Source organism: Coloeus monedula (genome assembly GCF_965178545.1).
Source record: "Coloeus monedula genome assembly, chromosome: 4".
In the NCBI taxonomy this organism is placed as follows: Eukaryota; Metazoa; Chordata; class Aves; order Passeriformes; family Corvidae; genus Coloeus; species Coloeus monedula.
In genome coordinates, this window is record NC_138784.1 from 21,334,182 (window position 1) to 21,341,938 (window position 7,757).

Below are 7,757 nucleotides of genomic sequence, written 5' to 3' on the forward strand. Positions count from 1 at the left end.
AACCTTGGGTGAGGGGATCTGTGAATCTGTGTTACCCCTTCCCTCTAAAAAAGTAAAATTTCACTGCAAACTAGGAAGGATCATTCCCCCCTGGTGATACAGGGCTTAAAGAGAACATTTTTCTTCCACTTTTAGGTTTTGTTCTGAAGAAATACGGGCTGCTGAGTGAAGATATTAGTTGGACTGACTTCTCCACTGAGATTTATAAACCTCTCCTATGAAGCATTTACATGAAACACTTCATAATCCACCAGTCCCTCCAATCACTAGAACTAGAAAGAGGGATTTTTTTTCTAGGTGAAGGCAGCCAAACACATTCCAGACATCTGCCACCAATACGTTTGTGCAATCTCCACAATGAAGGTAATAAGAATATTTTTGTTTTGTGCAATTCTTAATAACCTGTAGTAATTCTTCACTATTTGAGAATCTTGAGTATTTTAACTAAACTAGTATAAAACTCACATTAAACAATAGCTCCTGCTAGCATCCTCTTCTGGTTAATATCTGATAAATACAGTACACTCCTCTCCTTGCTCTCTTCTGGTATTGGGATTTGCACACACCCGAACTCAATAAACATTACACATTTCCACATGGTTTCACATAACAACAGTAGTTTCGTGTGTTTTGATATGTCATAAAGATTTAGATTCACTCAAAATGTCCATGTATTTGGAATGTTTTAAGTTTAAACTGAAACATCAAGCGAGAAGAATTTTGCATGGCCATGGGTTTTTACTGCAAATACTATATACAGCTTAATCCTGTCTCATGGGTACTATGAGCAGTAATTAGTAAATTTTTTTTTAAATGCCCAGAAGATGTTAACTAATGCAAGAATATTCACTAAGTTTGGGACCTTAGGGGATGCATTTTCTCCTTTATCTATTTTATAGCTTGTGTTCACTAAGTGTAATACCATGACAATACATTATTAATCTTGCTGTGCACTCTTAAGATCTTTGGGTGGATTTTGTCATGCCAACCCTGAATTTCACAAGTGAGTAGAAAGATGAACGCTGACCAGTGTGCAGGTTTTTCAGAGCACAAAGCAGACAGTGCCCTTTTTTGAGCCATTAGTCAGTATTTTGAATCTCCTTGAAAACACAGCTCTCAAATCTTTCTACTGCATTTTTTTCAAACTTGAAATGAAAATATTGTTTCTCCTGTGGTGTTTTTATTGGTATTTATCAATGTTGTGTTGATGGAAAAATTCCTTATCCACTTCTACTCAGCACTTTTCTTTGGGACAGCATAGTGGGAACAAGCGTTCACTGTTGCTGGTGACAGAACAGCACTCATTGGTTAAACTTGTCAGCCAGCTGGAGCCAGGGAATCCAAGCCAGCATTCCCATTTACATACATTTTATTTTGTGTTCCTCTGTTAGTGACAATTTCTGTCACACACTTGTCACTCAGTCTTCACTTGGTTTGTTATTTTGTTCCTATGCTAAGTATATTCTCAAACTCCGTATTTTGTGAGGCCGTGATCTATTTCCTGAGATTGTCACTTTGTGCCTGAAATTTGCAGCGAGGAAATCAAAATCTTCAGATATCTTCTGTTCTATTTAGTAGGTGTTAGCTAAGGTAAGCAAGTATGCTTCTTTAAATCAGGACAGATATATAAGTTTGTTCCAGAATGTGACTTACTTGTGCTGTGGACTCTCTCATTTGGAAAAATATATGTTTGAAATAAGAAATTCCAATTTTTCTAGAAAGAGAACTGGATGTAGGGTGGGCGAGTTGTTCATCTAACATTCTCCAAAGTTCTCAAAACTGTGAGATTCTTAGTGTAGCAGACTGGAAATAGGTCTCTCATCAAACTGTGAGCTCCATGGTGCTTCAGGAACTGATATTCATTGTTAATAGTGATCTTTCTAATGTTCATTATCTTCTCTGCTTGTTTTTGTAGATCAGAGTGTTCTTATTTGTATTAGACAACCTAAATAAAAGATACTTGAAGCTGCTACAGAGCTAAGCAATGCTATCTGAAAAAGATGGAATGTGGAAACCCAGAAGAAATTATCTACAGGTAATTGACCAAGTCAGAGTGGGATGAGACCAGATGGAATCCAATGAAGTTCAAGACATTTTCTTTTCCTAAGGATCAGTAGCTTGCTGCTGTGTTGAAAAATTCTTTAGCTAACTAAGTGTGCCTTCCTTTTAGATAGTATTCCCCCTTTAATGCTAACATTTCTGCTACATACAGAAGGAACTGGGTGCTCAGGTGGCCCTTGTGCTGTGAGATCCCACACCCCTGAAGGAGAGACATATACAGGGTCTGCACTGTGACAGCTCCCCTGAGAGGCAGAGCTAGAAGAGTAGCCAGCTTTGATGCTCATGCCATGAGGACCAAAGGATGTGTTTACTCACAGCAGACTGGTATCCAGCCAAAGAGGGGGCTGGGCAGGTGCAATTCTGAAATTACTACATCCCATTTAGGAAGTATGGTCCAAAGAGCAAGGTGCAAGCTTGGATACAATTCCCAGGCCTGCTGCATGCTTCTTGTATGACCTTGGGCAAATTGCTGTAAATCCAAGCCACCAGGTTTCAATGGAGAGGTGCATAAATCCCTATGAAAGTCTGAATTTTAATCATATTGTGCCTCAATTCCCCATCTGCTGAATCAGTAGCAATATTATTTTCCTATCTTGAGCTGACCTGTGAATGGCTTAGATACTGGGAAAGCAGGAGAGGTAAGTAAATTTGATTAAAATTGACTGTTTCAAAATTTGTTGGGGAAGCTAAGACAGCTAGGCTGTACCTAATGCCTAAATCTTGTTCCTTTAGAGAAAAGAAAACTGTTTTCACCAGTTGAATGGGTAGTCAAGCAAATAGATGCAAAGATACAGCTTGAAGTTTAGCTTTGCCAGTTAATCTCAGCCCAGTGGGGTTAAATGTGGCTGGCAGCAATCCCTTTGAAATGTAACTGGAACAGAACTGACTTGTAATCAGGTAATTTATATGTTAAGACATGTCTAAAACATCAAGTATAGACATTCCACATGAGCAATAAGAACTTCAAAGTACACATGCACGACAGAACCACTTGAAGGACTAGGAGAGATCTTGGAAGAAGCTTCTAAATTGTCCATGAGTAATACAGCAACAGGTGGAGGAGAAACGATAACAGTATCTCCACTGCTTTGTTTGCAAAAAAGGAATGACACAGTTTTGGGATGCAATCTGAGAAGAGCTCACTTTGCAACTGTGCCATTACAACCTCCTGGATAAAACCATTAGCATTGGTTTTGGCTCTTTTCAAAACACAGGAGAGGAAAAAAAATCAATGCACATTTTAAATAGCAAAGGTTGAAGTCATTTAGCTTTTTCAAACCTTATGACAAGTAATATAAAGTATAAAATGGAAAAGCTAAGTAGCTCTGGTAAAATTTTAATTTAATTTTTCGTAACTAAATTTATTACACATTTGCAAGGGTCATTCACATGGATTTGCTTGATATCATCAGCATTCAGCTGCATTCTGTGGTTATGTTTTAGATTTTCTCCCTATTACCAGCTACATGTAGGATTGAAATTTCTCAGTAGTACAAGTGTGGTGAAAGATGTCTTATTTAGTTCTACTGTGCAAGAGGACAAGCTGCTGCTTAATGGCTATGCAGTGAAACCCTACATCTCCCAGGGGTGGGAAAGCTGGGTTCCATTACAGCTCTGTTTTGGGTACTGCAGAGGGAGCAAAGAAGGCAGGTCAGATGAAGATGGGAAGTGAGGAAATGTGGACTTTTGCCCAGTCTGGTTCTGATGACAGAGTTAGTTACGAAAGCCCTGAGGCTGTCAGTACTGACATAGTGGAGTTACAGAACAGGAGCTCTGGTGGGCTACAGAACTAAGTTTTTCTCTGTATCATGAAACTTTACTTTCATAAAGCCCATGTTTTCCCATTGTGTCCATGTGGTTGAATTGCACAACTGTAACACGTTTGATCACTTGGCTTCGCTTGGCACGTGCCATGGTTTAACCCCAGCCAGCAAGTTCCACACAGTTGTTCCCTCAGTCTCCCTCACATCAGCCAGCAGGAGAATATGAACAAAAAAGTAAACCTCATGCATTGAGATAAGAACAATTTAATGATTAAAATAAAATGGTATTATACTGTTACTACTAGTAGTAAAGAAAAGAGAGGAATAAAACTCCAGAGAAACAAGTGATGCACAACACAGTTGCACACCACCCACCAACCAATGCCCAGCCTGACCCCAAGCAGTCATCGGCAGCTCCTGGACAAACTCCCCTTAGTTTATTTACTAAACATAACATTCTATGGTATGGATTATCGCTTTGGCAAGCTCAGGTCAGCTGTCCTGGCTATGTGCTTCCCCCAGCTTCTCGTGCCCCTGCTTACTGGCAGAGCTTGGGAAGATGAAAAGTCCTTGATTTAGAGTAAACACAACTTAGTAACAACTAAAACATCAATATATTATCAACATTATTCTCACACTAAATCCAAAACAAAGCACTGTGCCAGCTACTAGAGAGAAAATTAACTCAATCTCAGCCAAACCCAGGAGGGATGGAGGAATTCAGGACTTTCCTGAGGTTTCCAGAGGCTGTGGCATTTGTCAGTATTTGTAGTTTCCATCCTGTAGATATGGACCTATAAACTACATATGTAGATATGTGTAGTTTAGGGACCCTAAACTTCACTGCTTCAAAGGCCTGTGTACATTACCATTCTGTCAGCAGCATGATGAAAATAAAACTGTTCTCTTAGAATCTGTCACACAGGGAGCATCTCAGCTGTGCCCCTGAGCTGTCACTAGCATTCTGACTGACACCATCACATTTGCAGTGTAAGCAGAGACATAGATGTCTTCTGTCAACTTAAACATGAAAGCTGAAATTCTTTTCTCTTGAACTTGTCCAGACTAAGGACTAGAGATTGGGTCACTCCTTAGAAGTGCCTTTCTTCAGAAGGATGAGGTAACACCTGGACATGCCTTTCTCTGTTGGCTACAGAAGGAGCTTAAATCCAGAGCTTATACAAGAGGCCAGACTTTGAGGTGAGATCTCAAGGTAAGATCTAAGCTTGCAAAAATGACCTGTGGTATTTCAATTAAATTAATATTCTGAAAATGCAAGGACTGTGTCAGCTTTAATAATGCTAGTATTTAGCTGATTTTGCATTCAACACCAAGAATTCCATACTTTATAAGAAGGTGGCACTGTGGGCTCTTCATTTATTGAAACACCCTTCCTCCCCGTCAATATATAGAGGGAATATTTAGAAATTTTTGTGGGAACAGAAATTCTAATACTATTTTAATAATGACTGTTATAATAGTCAACAGGGAGCTGGAAATCAATTATATCAGAAGCAACTGAAGGACTGGTCCCATTGATGCACCATTTAGATAATCATAGCTCTGTCACAGGGTTCTTCAGCAGCAATCATGCACCAAATATATTTGCTGCAATTAGCAAATAGCAAAACATAGCCCCATACTAGCCACTGTGAAGAAAATTAACTTTACCTCAACCAAACCCAGCATATTTCTTTATGAGATTTCAAGACAGAGTAAAACACCTTACATTTTGTCTTTATAAAGAACATTATCAGCTAATGTCTTAGGGTAATTACTGTTTTTATTAGTGTTCAAATATTTTATAGACTTCTTACACATTAATTTAATTTATCACAGCTTACCTCTTAACATCAGCACTGGAAGCTTATGCAGTCATCCTGGAGCACATGGCACAGGATTCTGTCCAGACAGTTCTGGAATATCTTCATCCTGGAGCACATAGCACAGGAGTGTGTCCAAATGGTCCTGGAATATCTCCAGTGAGGGAGACTCCTCTGGGCAACCTCTCTGGGCAACCTGATCCAGTGCTCAGTCACTCACATGGTAAAGGAGTTCTTCCTCACGTTCAGGCAGAACTTTGTGTGCATCAGTTTCTGTCTGTTGCTTCTTGTCCTGTTGCTTGGTACTACCCAAAGCAGATTTCAATCCCTGCTTTGGTACCAAACTGAAATAGGATTTCTGTCTCCCAATAATTTCAGTACACAGACTTACCTCTGACTCTCAAGAGGGGTTTGAGTTGGTGTCTGTGTCAGGGAGATACTACAGGATCCAGGGTGTCTTTCAACTGTAAGATTCTGCTCTCCTATGCATGTCCTTCCTACTGGAAAAGGGCCAGCATAAAGATTGTTTATGAGGATGACAGCAGTAGAAATTGAAATATCAAGCGTTTTCTAAACAGAGAGGAAGATACAGTCTTTCTCCCAAAGATTCTACATAGTGAGAGAAAGGCAAAAACTGACAAAAATATATGCCACATATGGAAAAGGCATCAGATCACATTATTAATAACTGGAATATACTGCATTTTTTTTCCATCCTTTTCCTTCTGCTTTCCATTCTTCTTGTCATTCATATTCATCTTATACTACAGGGATTCAGCACTGGACCTCATATATGTGTGCAGTTCAGTCAACTAAGAATAAATTAAAATATAAACTAATGTACTCAGCTTTTCTTAAGCCTCATTAAGAGTAATTTCTAGACAAAATTTTAATAGAAAGAGGGCAGATACTTTTTGGATCTGCCCAGAAAAAAATATTTAACTTGTGGAATACCATGAGAGGAAACAAAAGACTTTTGTGGGGAACCACATAATGAAGTAGGTAAAACTGGAGGGAGGATGATCTGACAAGATAATAAAAGTAAATCAGCCAAAAAGAAAGAGTTTAATAGGATCTTGGAGTTGATTGCAACCTGTGATTTGGGAGAGAGCATGAAGCCTGTGGAAAAAAAATAAAGGAATTATCTTTTAAGAGGCCAAGATCAGAAGTAGTCTGACTAAAATAAAAGTTAAGGAGTACTGAAGTAGATGTGACACACTGTACACTGGGGGACACTTAGGACTTATGCAGGGCAACAGAGTAACCCAATAGTCACTAAGACTAAGAATTCCTCAGTCTACAATATTCATTTCATTGCCATGTGTTGATGTCACAGCGTCCTTCACACTCGCTCAGCCACAGAGCCCAGCAGTCAATCAGTGCAACTGAAAAGAAGACCCATCCAACAAAAACATCAATGGTTCGGTTTGCATCTTTTTAGAATCTTTAAAACAAATGTCAGTGTTTGCTGTCAGCAAGAATAATGGTCAGATAAATTGCCTTATTTGGTGTAACATGTTTCTTTCCATGTGAGGTATTGTGTTGGGTTTGTGTGACCCAGTTTTGGTAGAGGGGAGGTTTTTCAAGGATGGCCTCTGTGAGAAGATGCCAGAAGCTTTCCCTTTAAGAAGGGAAGACAAGTTATTGCACAGATGTAATTGCAGCTGGAGAAAAGGGTAAGAACATGTGAGAGGAATAACTCTGGAGACACCAAGGTCAGTGGAGAAGAAGGAGGCGCTTCTGGGGCTGGAGCTGAGATTCCTCTGCAGGCCGTGGCGCAGCCCATGATGAAACAGGCTGTCCCCCTGCAACCCACGGAAGTCCATGGGGATGCAGAGATCCACCTGCAGCCCATGGAGGAGACCCACACCAGAGCAGATGCCCCAGACAGGGCTGTGAACCCTTGGAAAACCCCTGCTGGAGTAGGCTCCAGGCAGGGACCTGCAAACCTGTGGAGAGAGGAGCCCACACTGGAGCAGGTTTTCTGGTAGGACTTGTGACCCTGTGAGGGACCCAGGCTGGAGCAGGCTGTGCCTGAAGGACTGCACCCTGTGGAAGAGTGACCCACACTGCAGCAGTTCATGGAGAACTGTTGCCCATGGGATGAACT